Source organism: Sycon ciliatum, chromosome 1 (genome assembly GCF_964019385.1).
Source record: "Sycon ciliatum chromosome 1, ocSycCili1.1, whole genome shotgun sequence".
In the NCBI taxonomy this organism is placed as follows: domain Eukaryota; kingdom Metazoa; phylum Porifera; class Calcarea; order Leucosolenida; family Sycettidae; genus Sycon; species Sycon ciliatum.
Window position 1 is genome coordinate 16,878,598 of NC_088643.1, and position 18,075 is coordinate 16,896,672.

Below are 18,075 nucleotides of genomic sequence, written 5' to 3' on the forward strand. Positions count from 1 at the left end.
TAGTAGGGCGCAGTCATCCAGTTTCGGTGGAAGTGCGCGAGTTTGATATGGATTCAAGTAGGAAGGGAGCGTCTCAGCTTTCTCGGACCAAGACCATTCGACTCAGCACCCCGAAGACTACAACTGGTGAAATTTTAATTTTTGCCTTAACTTCCCCTTTAAATTTTAATTTTTGCCTTAACTTCCCCTTTAAAGGGGAAGTTAATTAAGGCAAAAATTAAAATTTCACCAGTTGTTGTTGGGTTTTATTCCACAACTCAACTAAAATAAACTGCCATGTCCAAGAGAAAACCTGAACTCAGGATTCCCCTGGCGGAGGAGACTCAGGCAACGAAAATGGATACGCATACTATAAAGGTAGCTAGCATGCGTACGGTACGGTGAAATGGTTGAAAGGGAAGAGTGCAAGAGAACGCAGCATACATATAAGGCAAGGGATATATACGGATACACCACGCCCCTTCCGAGATAAAAGACATTTTATCTAAGCAAAATGCGAAATAAGACATAGCTTGCGGAATAGACAGAGTACGCAAGACAGAAAGAAAACACAGCAGAACAATAACGCAAGTGAGCAAGCTAGATAACTGAATCAGATACAGAAACTAGTCATAAGATTGTCCACTGGTTGAGATTATATTGAACGGAACATTCTGCTGGCGAGGACGACCGCTGCGGCGTTGAGCTGGAGCAGTCGCAGGTTGGGCAACAACAGCATCTGGTTGCGATATGTTGATAGGTGCGAAATCAACAGGGTCAGGAGTGGAGGCTGCTGCGGATGTCGGGGCAGGCAACACTCTGGGACGGAGGAAACGACGATTGCGCCAGTAGACGCGACCACTGGGCACTTTAACCAGGTAGTCACGGTGCTGGCCAATACCGACAATGGTTCCATACGATGACCAAAGTTTGGTCCTCGGGTGCTGGATATCAACTGGCACGCCTATGGCCAGGCGAGACAGCGGACGAGCCGACTGGTCGTAGCGCTTCTGTGTAGATGTAGCGTGCTTGCTGGACTGGGCATCAATCACTTCAGCTTGACGCTGCCACTCAGGGGCAAAGCTGGCATGATGAGCAAATACAAAGGAGGGTAACGGACGACCATACAATGCCTGTGCTGGACTACATGCCGAATACCCCACGTTTCGCAGAACTTGACGAACCTGTGTGATTGAAACTGTGGGCCGCCGTCGCTTGTCAGCACTTCTGGTACACCGATGTCTGGAAACCAGCGACGTAATAAGCGGATGACGTCTGCCGAGGATGCTGTGCGTCCGACTTTGGCGACACAAGGCCAACCAGTCAGGCGGTCAACATAAACCAGGTACTGCCAGCCTTCGCACTCAAAGAGGTCAGTGCTAGTGTGTTGGAAGGGCAGACTTGGTGTACGGTCTTCACAGCGGAGTGGTTCCTTGGGCTGCGAAGCTCCATAGAGGCGACATTGATCACAACTGCGGATGACACGCTCGATATCAGAGGATATGCTAGGCCAGAACACTATTTGCCGTGCACGTGACTTGGTGCGGGTCAAACCTTGATGAGAGGCATGTAGATCCGACAGTACGTGCTGACGTAGGGCTGTGGGGATCAGAAGGCGAGGGCCTTTCATCACCAGATCATTATCGATCGACAAATATTCATGACCATTCCAGTAGGGCTGTAGCGACTCGGGCATTTGGGACTTCTTCTCAGGGAAGCCGGTCATGATGTACTGTACTAGGCGCTGGTAGTCAGGATCAGCATGCGCGGCAGAACGGAGCTGATGAAAGCGCAAGTTGCCAGAATCCTCTTGTAGACAAGCACGGATGGCGGGGCCTTGAGATGACGAGTCTTCACCAAGCTCGTCTTCAGGACAGGGATCACGGACTGGATGGCGAGACAGAGCATCCGGGAATGCATGATCGCTGCCTTTGCGCCAACTTGCGTGCACCTGATAGGGCCGAAGTTTCAGCACAAGCCGCTGGAGACGAGGGTTCTCAATCTGATCAAGGTAGTAGGTGTTCAGAATTGGAACGAGCGGACGGTGATCAGTTACGACTTCAAACGCTGAGCCAGAGAGATATAATGAGCATTTGCGAACTGCCCAGGTGATGGCTAAACACTCTGACTCAATAACAGCATATCTGGATTCTGCATCAGACAGGAAGCGGCTGCCACACTGGAGTATGCGCCAAGTTGCATCAGCTTGTTGCTGCCACAGAACATAGCCAAGGCCATTCTTAATGGATGCATCGGTCTCCAGGCGGAGAGGTCGACCAGGTTGAAAAAATGACAACACTGGTGGTGAGGCTAACGCAGACTTGACGGCATTGAATGCATCGGTATGTGTTGACTCCCAGAGAAACTCGGTGCTGGACTTCAACAGCGGACGCAACGGGTCACTGAGCTTGGCTATCTCGGGCGAGAAATCACTGCATTGGTTGATGAGACCAAAGAACGAGCGGACATCAGTGCGATTCACTGGCACGGGAAAATCAGTGATGGCATCAGTCTTGCCACCGTCAACTGTGTAACCGTCAGCATTGATACGGTAGCCGCAGTAGTCAACCTCCGGTGCGCCGAACACAAACTTCTTTACACTCAGGGTGATGCCATGTTGACGGGCTCGGAGCAGAGCGTCCCGGACGTGAGTGTAATGGGCTGTCAGGTCTGTGTCATACACCAGGCCATCATCGACGACTTTCGAGAAATTGACGAGCCGGTCGAAAGCGGAGTCGGTACGGGAATTGAATACATCCCCAGCAGAGACGAGACCTTGGGGGTTTCGGAGGAACCGGTACCGTCCCCACGGCGTAATAAATGTGGTCAGAGGCTGGGCATCCTCAGACAGTGGCACCTGCCAGTAGCCGTGTCTAGCATCAAGCTTCGTGAAGTACCGTGCCGGACCAATGGCGGCGACAGCGTCATGAGGTGTGCGGGCAGGATGAGTCGGTCTGCAAACTTGGTCATTCAGTTTGCGGAGGTCAACGGTGAGACGCATCTCGGTGGTGCCCTTCTTCTCCACGAGAACAATTGGGTGACACCACTCAGATGGTTCAGTAACCGGCTCAATGATGTTGTCATCGACCATGCCATCCAGCTGAGACTTAATCTGGTCCCGATAGGCAAAAGGGATGGATCGTGCGTTCCGAACACAACTTGGCTCTGCATCAGGTTTCAGCTTGATATCCATCGGAGGACCATCCATAGGGTTGAGACATGAACTGTCAAACACGTCGGCAAACTCATCGAGGAGTTGTTGTTGAAGCTGTTCAACCGTACTAGTGTCTGCGCTGAGGGACTGCACCGAAACCGAGGGCCATGCCGCAGGCAACAGGTTAAGGGCGGACAGGCTGTTTCGTGAGACCAATGCCTCATCCAAGCTATCGTAGACATGTACGACAGTGGAGTGAGTGGCAGAACCTAGTGTGAGGGTGGCGTTTAACTTGCCAAGACTGGTGAGTGCTGAGCCATTAGCTGTACAGACAACATCCTGGTCGGCTGGCAGATTCTCGGGAAATTCGCCAAGCGTAGACAAATGTGCCAGGCCGATGGCGTCTACATCACTTCCAGTATCAGGTAACCACCTCAAACTTGTCGGCTCGGATGCTGACACAAGCTGGGTGTCAACCACAATCGTGCTGGAATCCCGCGAAGATATGGCCCGTTGGAGTTTCAGTTGGCCGACAGTCTTCTTTGCGGCTGGGCACATTGCCAAGAAATGTCCCATACGTTGGCAACCGTTGCACTTCCGTCCGGCAGCAGGGCATTCACTCTTGGTGTGGGCAGTGCGTCCACAGTTGTGGCACTTGTTCACTGGTCCAGGAGGCTTGCTGCTGGATGGTGCTTTAGCTGCGGCATCGGGCTTCTTGGGAGCCTGGCTGGATGACTTCTTCTTCTTCTGATAAGACGATTTCATAGCATTCACGGCACTGCCCCGGGGAACCTGTCCAGGGATGCTCGATGTGGTGTGGCTGGCGGCTTCCTCAGACCGACAGAGGTCGACACAGGAGGTCAGAGTGAGGGCTTTGGTCGCCAACAGTTTGTGACGTACGTCGTCAGACAATATCCCAGTGACAACGCGGTCGCGCAATATGTCGTCAGACAGAGATTGTATGGCACTACTACAGGTACTGCACACTCGAGCTGGGCAGGTGGAGCACATCGACAACTCAGAGAAGTTACATGCGTGGAACAGTTCACGCAGAGATGCGTACCAAGCATCAAACGATTCGCCTGGCTGCTGGGAGCGGCGGTAAAAATCGATTCGATCCAGCAGCGGATTACGTTGCCTACGAATGAACTTTTTCAGTTCGTCCATGGCATCCAGAACATCGTGGGAATCAGGAATGGGAATGATGCCTTCCCGGACGAATCTTCGGAGATCTTCGTCCAGCGCCTGACGAAAAGCTGCCATACGGGTCTCCCTTGGCTGGGAGGCAAGCAGTTGACATCGGGCATAATCCGACCAAGCTTCACACCACGAGGCGTAATCAGCAAGCGTGGCAGACGCCAACAGGATCGGGCGGTCAACAGAAACGGGTTTGGTTGTACTGGTAGTGGCTGGGGCTGCTGTTCGACTGTTCGACATGGTCTGCAACAATGTTTGCAGCTGTGCGTCACGTTGTGCAGATGCTTGAATTTGTGCCTGGATTATCGTCAGCAGCTGGCTGGCGTCCAGTTGTGCTGCGGGAGCAGGGCTATCGGATGAACTGTCCGACATGACAGGATGTTGCAAGCACTACTACGAATCAAACTGGAACGACAAGAACGAAGCAGGTTCACTGCGCCATGTTGGGTTTTATTCCACAACTCAACTAAAATAAACTGCCATGTCCAAGAGAAAACCTGAACTCAGGATTCCCCTGGCGGAGGAGACTCAGGCAACGAAAATGGATACGCATACTATAAAGGTAGCTAGCATGCGTACGGTACGGTGAAATGGTTGAAAGGGAAGAGTGCAAGAGAACGCAGCATACATATAAGGCAAGGGATATATACGGATACACCAGTTGTAGTCTTCGGGGTGCTGAGTCGAATGGTCTTGGTCCGAGAAAGCTGAGACGCTCCCTTCCTACTTGAATCCCAATCGAACTCGCGCACTTCCACCGAAACTGGGTGTCTGCGCCCTACTAGATGGGGATTTGTATGCAAAATGTCACTAAAAGCGCCGTTTCGTTCTTATAAAAGCACGGATGACCGCGATTGGCCCATATGTTGTAGTCTTTTGGACGTTGCGTCGACTGGTTTTGGTCCGAAAAGGCTGCGATGCAGCGTTCCTCCTTTATTCCCAATCGAACATGGTTGAACAAGTGGTCTCGTGCTCCTGGGTGCCCAAATCACCTGGTCACCACGCCAGCAGGCGACAACTTTCACACCAAGGTTCAACTCGAGTTCAACTCGAGTGACAGGACTGCACCCAAAAAAGTTCAAACAGGCTAGTAAGTTGTACCCTGCAGGCACGGTGACCAGGTGACTGGTGTACGCAGGAGCACGTGACCGCTTGTTCAACCATGTTCGATTGGGAATAAAGGAGGAACGCTGCATCGCAGCCTTTTCGGACCAAAACCAGTCGACGCAGCGTCCAAAAGACTACAACATACATGTATGGACCAATCGCGGTCATCCGTGCTTTTATAAGAACGAAACGGCGCCTTTAGTGACATTTTGCATACAAATCCCCATCTAGTAGGGCGCAGTCACCCAGTTTCGGTGGAAGTGCGCGAGTTCGATTGGGATTCAAGTAGGAAGGGAGCGTCTCAGCTTTCTCGGACCAAGACCATTCGACTCAGCACCCCGAAGACTACAACTGGTGAAATTTTAATTTTTGCCTTAACTTCCCCTTTAACGGCTAGTGGCCGCACTGTAACAAACAGCGCAATTCGGTACTAGCGAAAAAGGACGAAAGAACTACAAGTAGTACACGTCACGCTATACATGTACAGTATACTGTCCACCACGTGACCATGGTCCACTATAACACGACCTGTTACTGGACAATGAGCTCATGCGATAACAATCACGACACTGACCAACGGTACTGACGTTCTACAACTACAACTGCCAATCATCAGCTTTAGCATGTCTTGGAGGCACACTGCAACCGCCTTTCAACTTACTTGGAAGCTTCTAAGCTAAGTAACTTAGTTATTATTATTATTATTATTATTATTATTATTATTATTATTATTATTATAGCAATAAAAAGAACAAATTCTGCAGTCATCGCCACACTACAACGAAGTCATGAAAGTTTACCAGAATTAATTTTCTTGTCACATTCATCAGTGGAAAGTCGTGACTGAAGAGTAACCATGCTGAACAATGATTAAATATACATTCAATGATGTGTTACGAGAACAAAATACAGTGCCAAAATAGAAATTCGTTGTAGTGTGGCGATGACTGCAGAATTTGTTCTTTTTATTGCTATTATAAGATTGTTGTCTCCACGTCGATTATTTGCATATTTTAAACGGAGATACTCTAGGAGTCAGGTTGAAACCCTGAATGATGCTCTGCGCAAACGCTACTTGGCTAGAAACATTTCACATAATATTATCTTTTTGAAGCGCTGTAAGGAAAATGGAGTGTGCCCTACTTCCATCCAGAATCGGGTGCACAAAGCCCGTGCTTATCACTCATTAGCAATAGAAAGAGTATTCCTCAAAGACGACATTGCGCGCTCTAGTGACACATTATGTTCTGTTAAGTCTCAATTTAAACGTCTGTATAGTTCGGCTCGTTCGTTCCTTTCCTATCACGACTACCTCAGATTCAGTACACTACTGGCCGAGAATGACAGCAAACAGCAAGTCAAACTCCTCGCCAAGTACGAGAAAAACATCAAATGGCTGCGTGCAAAGCGGTATGGCTCCTTTAAGCCCAACATGGACACGATTATTAATCTGGCCAACATCGAACTATCCCCTGTGCAAAAGGAATTACTTTGCCGGGGAACGGAGTTTGGTATTCCTCCTTCTAACAACAGAAAGGAAATAGTTCTTACGCAATTCGAAATGTTCCACAAAAAACTCATGAAGAATTTTACACCAGTATCTGAAAATCAGCGTGCTATCTGTACGGCTAATCTTCGAGCCATCGCCGAAGAACACTCAGAAAAACCTCCAGACCGAAGCACATTTTCATTATCCAGAGAACACCTTAAGGCTCGACGTCATCTTACGAACAACAACGATATTAGAATCACAAGACCAGACAAGGGTCGAGCTACAGTTATTATCAGCACACAAGAGTACAATACAAAAATGGCGGTCATCCTTGAGGACACGAGTAAGTTTGTCCAACTCGGTCCGGTATCTACTCATGACAACACAGTTCGAGTAGAGAAAAAGTTGAATAGTTTTCTCAAGAGACTTAAAGAAAGTAAACAGATATCGGAGGAAGAGTTCTTCAAAATGCGGCCCATTGGTTCCGTCCGGCCACGTCTCTATGGGCTACCAAAAATACATAAACCGAACTGTCCGTTGCGCCCCATATTATCCATGGTTGCATCACCACAATATAATATCTCTAAATGGCTGTGTGGTTGGCTTGACATCGTGCAAACGTTCTATTGCAAACATACAGTTAAAGACACCTTCGAATTCATTGACGTCCTTCGCTCCCACCCGGTTCCGGCCTCCGCGCATATGTGCTCGTTTGATGTTGTTAGTCTGTTCACGAACGTCCCGTTAGAAGAGACTATCAATATTTGCCTAGATGTGTTGTACCGAAATGATGAAGTTGACACGCCATGGATATCGGAGACGGCGTTCCGGGAACTGATGTTGCTCGTGACGACTGGTGTGGAGTTTTCCTTCGGTGACATTATGTACAGGCAGGTTGATGGGGTAGCCATGGGCTCTCCATTGGGTCCAGTTTTAGCGAATGTGTTCGTTGGTTACTGCGAGTCACTGATTGCAGAACAGTTGTGGCCAGCATTGTACGTTCGTTTTGTTGATGATTCCTTCACCTGGTTTGATTCTCTTGAAGATAGCCAAATCTTTCTTGGTATTCTAAATGACCTACATCCTTCCATACGTTTTACGTGTGAACACGAACAAGCCAACAAACTTCCCTTTCTAGACGTCCTTGTGGAAAAGTCTAGTCAGGGTACCGTAACATCTGTGTACAGAAAGCCTACATTCACCGGCCAGTACATAATGTTTGACTCGTATTGTTCGTACCAATACAAGGTGAATTTAGTGCGTAACTTGGTGGATCGAGCAGAGCGTATTTGCTCCTCTTCCAAACTAGCTGAGGAACTGGACTTCCTTAAGTCCGTTTTTCTAAAGAACGGGTACCCTGACGATCTATTGAAGGAACTCATGAGCGAAAGGCTGGATAAAAAGGAAAAACGTTTTGGCCCGGACAAATGTCCCACGTATCTTTCTCTCCCCTGGAAAGGTAACCTCTCATTATCCATGAGTCGCTTGGTACGGAAAATTGTACAGCAAACTTACTACGCGGTACATTTTGTACCCGTGTTCACAACTGTACGTGCGTTCACGGTGAGGAAGGATGTCCTACCAACCTAACTTGCATCTAAATTGGTATACCAATTTGAGTGCCGACAATGCGGTAGTCGGTACGTTGGTAGGACTCTTCAACATCTGAACGCACGTATCAAGCAGCACGTCCCACTGCATATGCTGACTGGCTCGGCACGGGCACTGCGACCAAAACGCGGCAGGCCACTGAAGAACCCTCGGCCACAGCCATCGTTAGCACAATTTCCGTCATCGGCAATAGTGCCTCCATTACCCGTATCGAGAGCCTTGGAGTCGGGTAATGGGCATATTGTCACCACAACACAATGCACCATAACAACACAAGATAACACACCACAACAACATTCAGCTCAAGACCAAAGTGGACGCTGTGATGAGGTAATGCCCTCATCGCCGTCTTTGCCGTTGCCTCCCCCAGAACCGCCACCTACATCTATCATCGGCGGTGCTGGGGCTGAGTCTGTGGTGTCGGTGGCACGTGCATATATGGATGAGGCAAGCACTGATTGTGAACAACGAGAAAGAAGGCTGAAGGGAACGGAATTCAACAAAGAAAGTAACACAATCAACATTCAAAGACCTAGACGATCAACGGCTAATTATTCAATGAATTATTACAGTACTGGAGATCAAGCACCGGCGAGGACACTGGGAACACAAGATTTAACAACAACAACAACAACAATGGTAATAAGTTGCCATCAAGATCAAAGGAGGAGTCAACGAACGGAGGTTAAACAACGTCAAACGAGCCTGGGACCGATCAGTGTTGATGAGGAGAATGACACGGAGGACGACACTGAGGACGAGTTGGGAGATGAAACGGAGGACGAGGTTGCGGTTGTTGGAGACGAGGAATCAGATGGTGATTGTGATCGTAAGAAGTCTGCCGTTTTTCTTCACTTGTTGTCTCACCCTAAGTGTCTGCAGGTGTATGATGATTTTAGTTTTTCTGTTCTTTGTCGTGCACGGTATGCTAGTCAGTTGAAAGTACTTGAGGCTGTTTGTATTCGTTTGCATAAGCCTGATCTTTGTAAGCAGAAGAAACATGTAGTTGCGTTAAAATTGTTTTCGTAGGTGCACAGCATGATTGTTTGTCTCACTACACAGTTTTAGCGTTATAATTATTAGTTTTTCACCCACCGTTGCACTTAGCTCTCACTTCACTGCAATTGTCTCACCTTCCCTCTTTCTATTTTGGCACTGTATTTTGTTCTCGTAACACATCATTGAATGTATATTTAATCATTGTTCAGCATGGTTACTCTTCAGTCACGACTTTCCACTGATGAATGTGACAAGAAAATTAATTCTGGTAAACTTTCATGACTTCGTTGTAGTGTGGCGATGACTGCAGAATTTGTTCTTTTTATTGCTATTATAAGATTGTTGTCTCCACGTCGATTATTTGCATTATTATTATTCAAAGGATCAGTCGGGGAAGTGAACTGCCTGAAAAGAGAAAAAAAACGCCAGACCCACCAGGACTCGAACCTGGGACCCTGCTTTTCAGGCAGTTCACTTCCCCGACTGATCCTTTGAATATGAAGTTCTCCCAATCCTTTCCAAATTATTATTATTATTATTATTATTTATTACAACATCTCAAGACTCGGCGAGTTATAGGAGGGGAAGGTGAGCGCAGCCAAGATAAGCTGAAAGTCTCAGCTGTGGAGAAATTTGGCGGATGTGCATGCATGCACTGTATAAACGAATTGCTCATCTGTTGGCTGAGAAGAGGGGTGAGCACTATTCTCATGTTATGGCATTTGTTAGATGCAGGATTTCATTCAGCCTTCTGAAATCCTGTATCATGTGCATTCGCGGTTGTAGGCGTTTAAATTTTAGTTTGAAATTTGCACCCTCCTGCGGAGCCCACGCTGCTTTGGCAGTGGCGGAGGCTCGCTTGCCGACGTAACCGTCGGAGATCATCATGAACAATGGACTGACTAATTATTCACTTGTCCTGTCTTTCTACTTCGAAGTAAATAACACGTTATTGCACATGTTCTTGGTTTAGTTTTTGGCTTTTTTCGTGCTTTGGAGTTATTTTTGTTGTTGTTATTAAAAAAATATTTAAAAAAATGTCGATGACGATACTGGAAAGACCAGTGGACGATAGTCACAATTCGGTCAAACCACGATAGTAACATACCACGGAATTTGTGTATTGTTCTTGGTATCTTTAGAGCCACACAAGTTGTAGGTGGACGTACGTTCCAACGATCTGCACTAAGAAATGAAGATGCGTTGCATCCGTGGCGAGAGTGGGCGTTGGTCAAAAGTGCTGCCATAGACTGGCGCAAAGTTCTGCAACTAACTTGCACTGAAGTACAAGCAATCTTTGGTAACCATCAGCGTGCAAAGTAGATATCGTAGAAAGTGGCAGTGGACTTTTTTTTCTCTTCGAATGAAATACAAGCAACCAGAACCAATGAAACATGGGGATAAGTAGCATCACAAGGGTGGTAATCATTACAACTAGGTGATAAATTTAGTGAAGAATTTATGCACAAGGGGTGATAAGAAAAAAATGGAAAGAGAGAAAGAGAAGGTGAGAAGTGAGACAAGAGGTGTGATGTTTCTTAGCCATTTTTAGGGTTCTCTAGGTGTGGCTTCAGCAAATTTCCCCGGTAGGGACGCTTGAAGCGGCAGTCAGATGGACGTAACTTCCTACGATCTGCACCAAGAAATGAAAATGAGTTGCATTGGTAGCGATAGGGTTGGGGGGGGGGGGGAGGGGGTAAAAACCTGCCATTGACCTGCGCCGTAATGGCCGTATTCTGCAAGCAATGCGTGGTGACCATCAGAGTGAAAAGTAGATATCAAAGAAAAAAGTCGACTTGGACGTGTATTCAAACCGCGTGAACGATAGACGGGCATTTGGCAAGAAGGCAACACAGCAAGCAGGTAAGTTTACGTGAAGGAAATGAAGAAAGAATACATGAATATCGATGTTCATGGATGATTTCACTAAAAGTGCCAGCCACATATTTCTCCTATTGGAATCCATTCCTCAGAAGAGCTGCCTTTACGGAAATTGAGTGGAATCCACTCCTCCAACAAAGTTAGAAGAGGGTATGCGTGGTAGAGAAGAGGGTGTTGAAAGTGAGTCGTCTAGAGAATGATGCAATCGTCGTTGCTGCTGCTGCGTCGAGCAGGTGCTGATTGGATACGTCTGGGCGCAAGCTCCTCGCGAAGCTCACGCAGGGCCCGCCAATAGTTGCTCTGAATCCAGGCGTTCTTGTACGTCATGATCTTGGCAACTTGACGCTGCTTTCCAGCGATCAACACGGAGCTAGCCACGGCCATGAACGTGCTGGCCTGCTCAATGCTGTAGAACTCGTTGTTGCTGGAGCCACACATGCGATCGGACTGAAAGAACAGCTTGTCCTCCAACATGTCTGGCGAGATATCCGTGCAGATCTTCAACAGGATGTGCGTCTCAGTCAGACTCAGGCTGCGCCAATTTTCATAACGAGCCAGACGGCGTAGATCAGCATCGAGGTCATCATCGCCTATCAACGTGAAGATGCAGTTCAGATAGTACATTAGTCGGCCTTTCGCCGAACCAGGCACCTGGCACGTTTTTCCCGTCGCCTTGATTCCCACTTCCCGGCCCGCTATTATTGCCGCCATTATTGCTTGAGAAACTGTTCCACTTCAACGACAGGGAGAATTAGTTTAGGAGCCCACGGTCGCTTTCCAAAACCCACAAACACAGAGAAGCCAAACGGCAACCCAGTCTAGCACGCTGTTTGAACGAAGTGTTCTTGAAATCTTTAGTCGCTGCGTGCTGTAGGCTGTAGGCTAGCTCCGTGGCCGTGCAGGTACAGTGCGCTGTGAAACTTTTTTGACATTGCTGTGTCGCAAACCAGGAAACGTGAGTTCCTGAAAGAAGCATGCAGCTAGAGGACCGATGGAGAACCCCATGCTTATCATACTCGTATTCACTACTACTAGTATTGTAGTCCTGTGTAAGGTGCAGCGCATGCGTGTAGATGATTCAATGTCTAGGACAGAGGGCAACATAGTCAGTCCGTTGCTCATGAATACAGTAATGTCTACCCATGCAATAATGGGCATGCTGCCTGGCGGCAGGCATTCCCACGATCCGTCCTATTCTCTCATATCGTCATATTGAGGCGGGATTTGGTTGCTGTTCTTCTCGCAGAGGTGTGCACGGCTGAGGTCCAGCCACCCTTACATATGTACAGTAAACCTATATTTGGCGGAACAGCGAACGTTAGTGAGGAGGCCAAACTCCATGTGAGCACTCGGGGGTTTTGGAGCCGTGGGGAGGAGGCCTCTTTTGATGTAAGGGTTGTTTGCCCAGATGCCCCTTCCTATCCCTCCAAATCTCTCAGCGCTCTCTACAAGCAACATGATGATTCTAAGCGTCGCGAGTATGAGGAGAGAGTTGTCAATGTAGAGCGTGGTTCTTTCACCCCTCTAGGTTGTAGTCCGTTGCGCACTGTTTTTTTAAACGTCTTTGTCGCTTTCAATGTGAGTCTTCTGGTAGCGAATACTCCGTTGTCATGAGCCTGCTGCGTGCCCGTCTCTCTTTCTCTTTACTGAGATCCAGCATTCTTTGTATCCGTGGTGCTCGTTCTCGTCGGGGTTCCCTCGTCCAACGTTTTGTTTATAGTCCTGTCGTGGTGGCTGAGTCTCGCCTCGTTACCTAATTTTCTGATCTTATATACTGTAAAATGGCAATAAATAAGATAAATTGTGCACTCATAACAACAGCAAAAATGAAGAAAGTCAAGTTTCATAACGTTTTCTTGTGACGGTCATCAGTGGAACGCCGTCACATAAAAATGTAATAACTAAAACACACACTTATATACATGTAGCTAATATGGTTTCAGGTAGAAATACAGCAGCTAACAAGTACAAAAAGCGAAGTTTGCACCTTTGCAATGTGTGAATATAGTGTATGTGAGAAAGGTAGTGGCAGAAGAATGTGATACTGTGTGAATGAATGTAATGGTGCGTGTGTATTACTTGAAGAGTGTGAGTGATACAACGTTTTCTTTCTGTTTACATAGCACAGGGTCACGAGTACGAATATACACAGCTTCCAACACCTGCAATTGCTTGAAGAAACGTGCGCAACGAATAACACTAAACCAGGAATCGTCAATCACCTTACGACATTCTGGACTGGACACCAAATGCTTGTACACTGCAGACTTCCTCTTGTCAACATCAAACTCCTCCTCGGCAAATCAAAACATATGCTGAATAGTATGGCTGGGGTGTGTCCGCAGCAACCGTAGTGATAGTGTTCATCCATGGGGAAATGTAGCAAACGCCTCAACCATTCCAAGTTCATCCATAAAAGGCATTTCTGAACGCATGTTGTCCATAATATGAATGTTTTGTCCTCATTTTCTTCAGAATATTTGAATTATATGCTGGCTTCATTCCAATATTCCCTTTGTCGCTCAATATGCCATAATTATGAACTGTCTCACAAAATATGCGGAAATATGCGCAAGCATATTAATTTTGGTCGAGGCCTAGACTGTTGCATGCTGCTACTATGGGTCGGGTATCCGGTCAATTAGGCCCGTGACATTTCGTCGTGGGACATTTAGAGGTGGTCAATTCATCGAGTGACATTTCGCGACTGTGTTGTTTCACAGCTAATGATGTTTTCGCACCCTAACGCATTCGGCGAGTACATTTCGATGAAGGTACATTTTTACCGCTGACCCTGTCGCCGAATTTACTGAAAACTGTAGGTTCTGGATCCGAAATCCGTTATCTTGGTGACTTAATCATGGACGCGTATCCCGATTTTCCTGGCCTAACTTCGAGAAGCAAACCCAGACTAGTCAAGGACGGGTATACCTACGCACAAGACAAGAGAGGAAGAGACGAAACGGTTTACTGGAGCAGCGGTTGACCTGTTTGTCCTGTTTGTCCTAGTCCCAGTACCATTGTCTCGCGTTATTGTTTTCGAGCTGGGAATGTGAACATATATGTAGTATATAAAAAATAAATAAAAAATGAGGGGGCGGCAAGACTATTGAACAGCTGTGCGGTCTAGCCACAATTCTACAACCGTAAAGCAACAGACACCCAACGTTTGAGAGGATCGATTTTATCAAGGACAAAAAAATAATGCAGGCTGAGCAGTGAGCACAGGATGTACATGCAAATAGAAAGCAGGAAATTCGGTAAAATATGAGAAAATCTCTACAGCTATGTTTGTGGCGGAAAAGGAGGAGCAAATGTGCTTCCATAGCCACTTCTAGGCCAATATTTCGGCATCATTGTGTTGGTTCGTCAATTTAGGCTCCGGCGGATTATGCTCGCGACTCATGGAATTATGCTTTCATGGATTCTCCCATTATGCTCGCATACTCCTCATGTTATGCTTTTGCACGGAGGGATAGCCATTGGCGGACTATGCTCGGCCAATCGTCAAATTATGCTTTTGATTATGCCACAATTATGCCAACAAATATGCTGAATTATGCTCGGTTCCACTATGTATTCACGCTGTACATAGAGGATTGAGAAACCACGCATACACACACGGCCATGCCCTAAGCGTAATTTTTGTCTAAACCGAAAGATTATGCCGACCTTACATGTTGGAATCCGTATATTATGCCGGAGCATAATTTTTGGACGAAACCCCAAGATTATGCCAAATATTATGCCGGCATAATCCGCCGGAGCATAATTTTTTGACGAAGTCCCAAGATTATGCCGGCATAATCCGGCAAGGGCTACGGAGGGATTATATTCACTTTGTTGTACGTATGGAGCCTCAACGTTACAAGTGGCCATGGGTGTCCATGCATGCTAGAGATCAATATGGAAAAAGAGAAAACATTACTTCTTCTCATGATTCATTAGTTGACTTCTTTTGTGAAAAGATTTTTTTCATTGCCAAATTAGTTTGAGTTACCTTTGAAATTTATCATGGAGAGTCGGAAAATTGCACGAATTCCGGATTTGCTGGATTTGATTAAACGACTCTGCAGCTGCTGTGTCAGCGACGGGAAGAATGCATTGGATGCGTACGTTAGTCGTGCTTGCACAATGCCAATGTACCAAAGTCTGCGGGCTCTTATGGGCAGAGATCGCCCATGGCGCCATAGCTGGCTGATGGCGACTGACGCCTTCTGCACAACACTGGAGACATGTGGCTGCCAGGATAGCTGGTCATCAATGGTTACGCCAAGGTATTTGGCAGTGGAGGTTACAGTTAAGGCTTGATCCTTACATTTCACGACTGGTATGTCGCCAGTGAGTCCCCGAGGTTGAATTACCATGACTTGGGTTTTGCCGGTATTCAGCAGAAGCCCAATTTCGGAGAGCCAATCAGACAGACGTGTCACAGCCGTAGTCAACGTCTTGCAAACAGTGTCCAGATCTGAATCAGAATAATCTAGGATGATGTCGTCCGCGAACTCCTGATGAACAACAATGCAAGGTATGACGTCGGAAATGTCACTCGTGTAAAGGACAAAGAGAAGCGGCCCAAGAACACTGCCTTGGGGCACACCTCTTGAGCATGGGACTGCATCAGAAAGAGCCTCACACACCTTGACACGCTGAGTACGACCAGACAGATAGCTAGCCAACCATAACAATACTCTGCCATTGACTCCCAGGGTGAATAGTTTATCAATCAGACGTTGATGTTGGACACGGTCAAACGCTTTTGACATGTCAACCATCACAATACCTGTGTATTTTCGCTCTTGTTTGGCCAACAGCCAACGGTTGGCGGCTAGAACTAATGCATCTTCGGTAGAGTGCATTTTCCTGTAGGCAAACTGACTGCTAGGTAATATGCTATGTTGCGTGAGGTATGCTGTGAGTTGCTTCTTTACAAAGAACTCCAAAATCCGGGACAGAATAGGGAGCAATGACACTGGTCTATAGTTAGTAGGGGATGTTGCATCGCCACTCTTGAACAGTGGACTAATGTGTGATGTTTTAAAACACACTGGCACAGTACCTGATGTCAAGGATGCATTGACTAGGGTGGTAAATGGAGGTGCCAGGGCATCTGAACACTGCTGCAGTACAATTCCAGGAATGTTGTCACTCCCAGATGCTTTGTGAGGACTCACAGTTTGCAAGCATTGTGCAACATCAGACACGCTTACCGGCTGAAATGTTGAGAAGCTAGATGCAGAGGCTGGACCATGTGGTATATGCAGCTCAGGTGGCCGCATAGGGTCATGCACAATGTCTCCAAACAATTTACTGAGTGACTCAAGCGGCGCTTTAGGTTCTTTCCGTGTCTTCTGTCGGCCTGTGACATCGTTCATGACAGCCCAAAGTTGCCGTTGATCTGATGTATCACATCTCTTAGTGAAGTACAAGTTGCGCAGACTCCTGTCCAACTTCCGTGCTTTGGAGCGAGCTGATCGGTGTGCTTCTTGAAGGTTCTGATCGGTTTTGTCTCGGAGCCAGAGACGATGCGCCCGGTTCCGTTCACGAACACTTGCCACTAACTCATCTGTAATCCAGGGGCAAGGACGTCGAGATTTGCGGCGCCGTTTCCGAAGTGGAGCATGTTTGTCTAGAGTGGTCTGGATTCCCGCAGTGAGTGACGACGCAAGCACATCCACACAGACAGAGTCACAGGTAGTTAGCGTCTTCTCCAGGTCACATGTAAACATATTCCAATCCACTTTGTGCAAACAGCGAGTCTTGCGCAGATGCTGTCCCTTCAAGTGGTGACTTGCTGAAATTGGCAGCCTGGCAAGTATTGCAGAGTGGTCACTGATATCCAAATGTATGGTCTCGCAAACACCCTGGATCGGGGTGGTAGACAAGAAATGATCCAGTAGTGTGGCAGTACTGCTGGTTACTCGGGTAGGAGATGTGACGTGGTTGCGAAGGTTAAACTGGTTGAGTACATGATGCAAAGGAGTCACAGCATGGGCATCATTAAAGTTTACGTTGAAGTCTCCTACTAGCACAGTTGTGGTCTGCGGTCCACTGCAGGTAGTCTCTAGGTTTGACTCCAGCCCATCCCAGTAGCCCGCAGATTCACTAGGTGGTCGATAGCAGCAGCCCAGTAAGACCGTCTCATTGCCTGGTCGACCTGGGGCTAGAATCTCCAGCCACAGCATCTCCAGCTCACACTCGAGGTCACGTCTTCGACGGACTTGCAAGGACGTATGACAGTAGAAGGCAACACCGCCTCCTTGCCTGCCTTCCCGATCTTTGCGGAACACACTGAAATGAGGAATGTTTACTTCTCCGTCTGTTACATCGGCTGACAGCCAAGTTTCCGCAACGCCTAGGATGTGTACTCCACGGGTTGAGATAAAGTCTTCAATTTCTGCTACTTTTCTCCTAAGGCTACAGACATTTAAGAAAGCTACACTGGTCATGATCTAATACGATATGGTGAGTTCGCCAACTGTCATATGCCGGTCGTTGCTCTCGTTGTTACCCATGACCATGTCCTCCTGTTCCATGTAGGGGAGACGGAACGCTCCTTGGAAACAAGAATTCGGGAGCACAATGGCGAGGCACGCCGTCGCACTCTCGATAAGCCATGGGGTGATCACGTGCGCGACAAACATTCTGGCGAGAG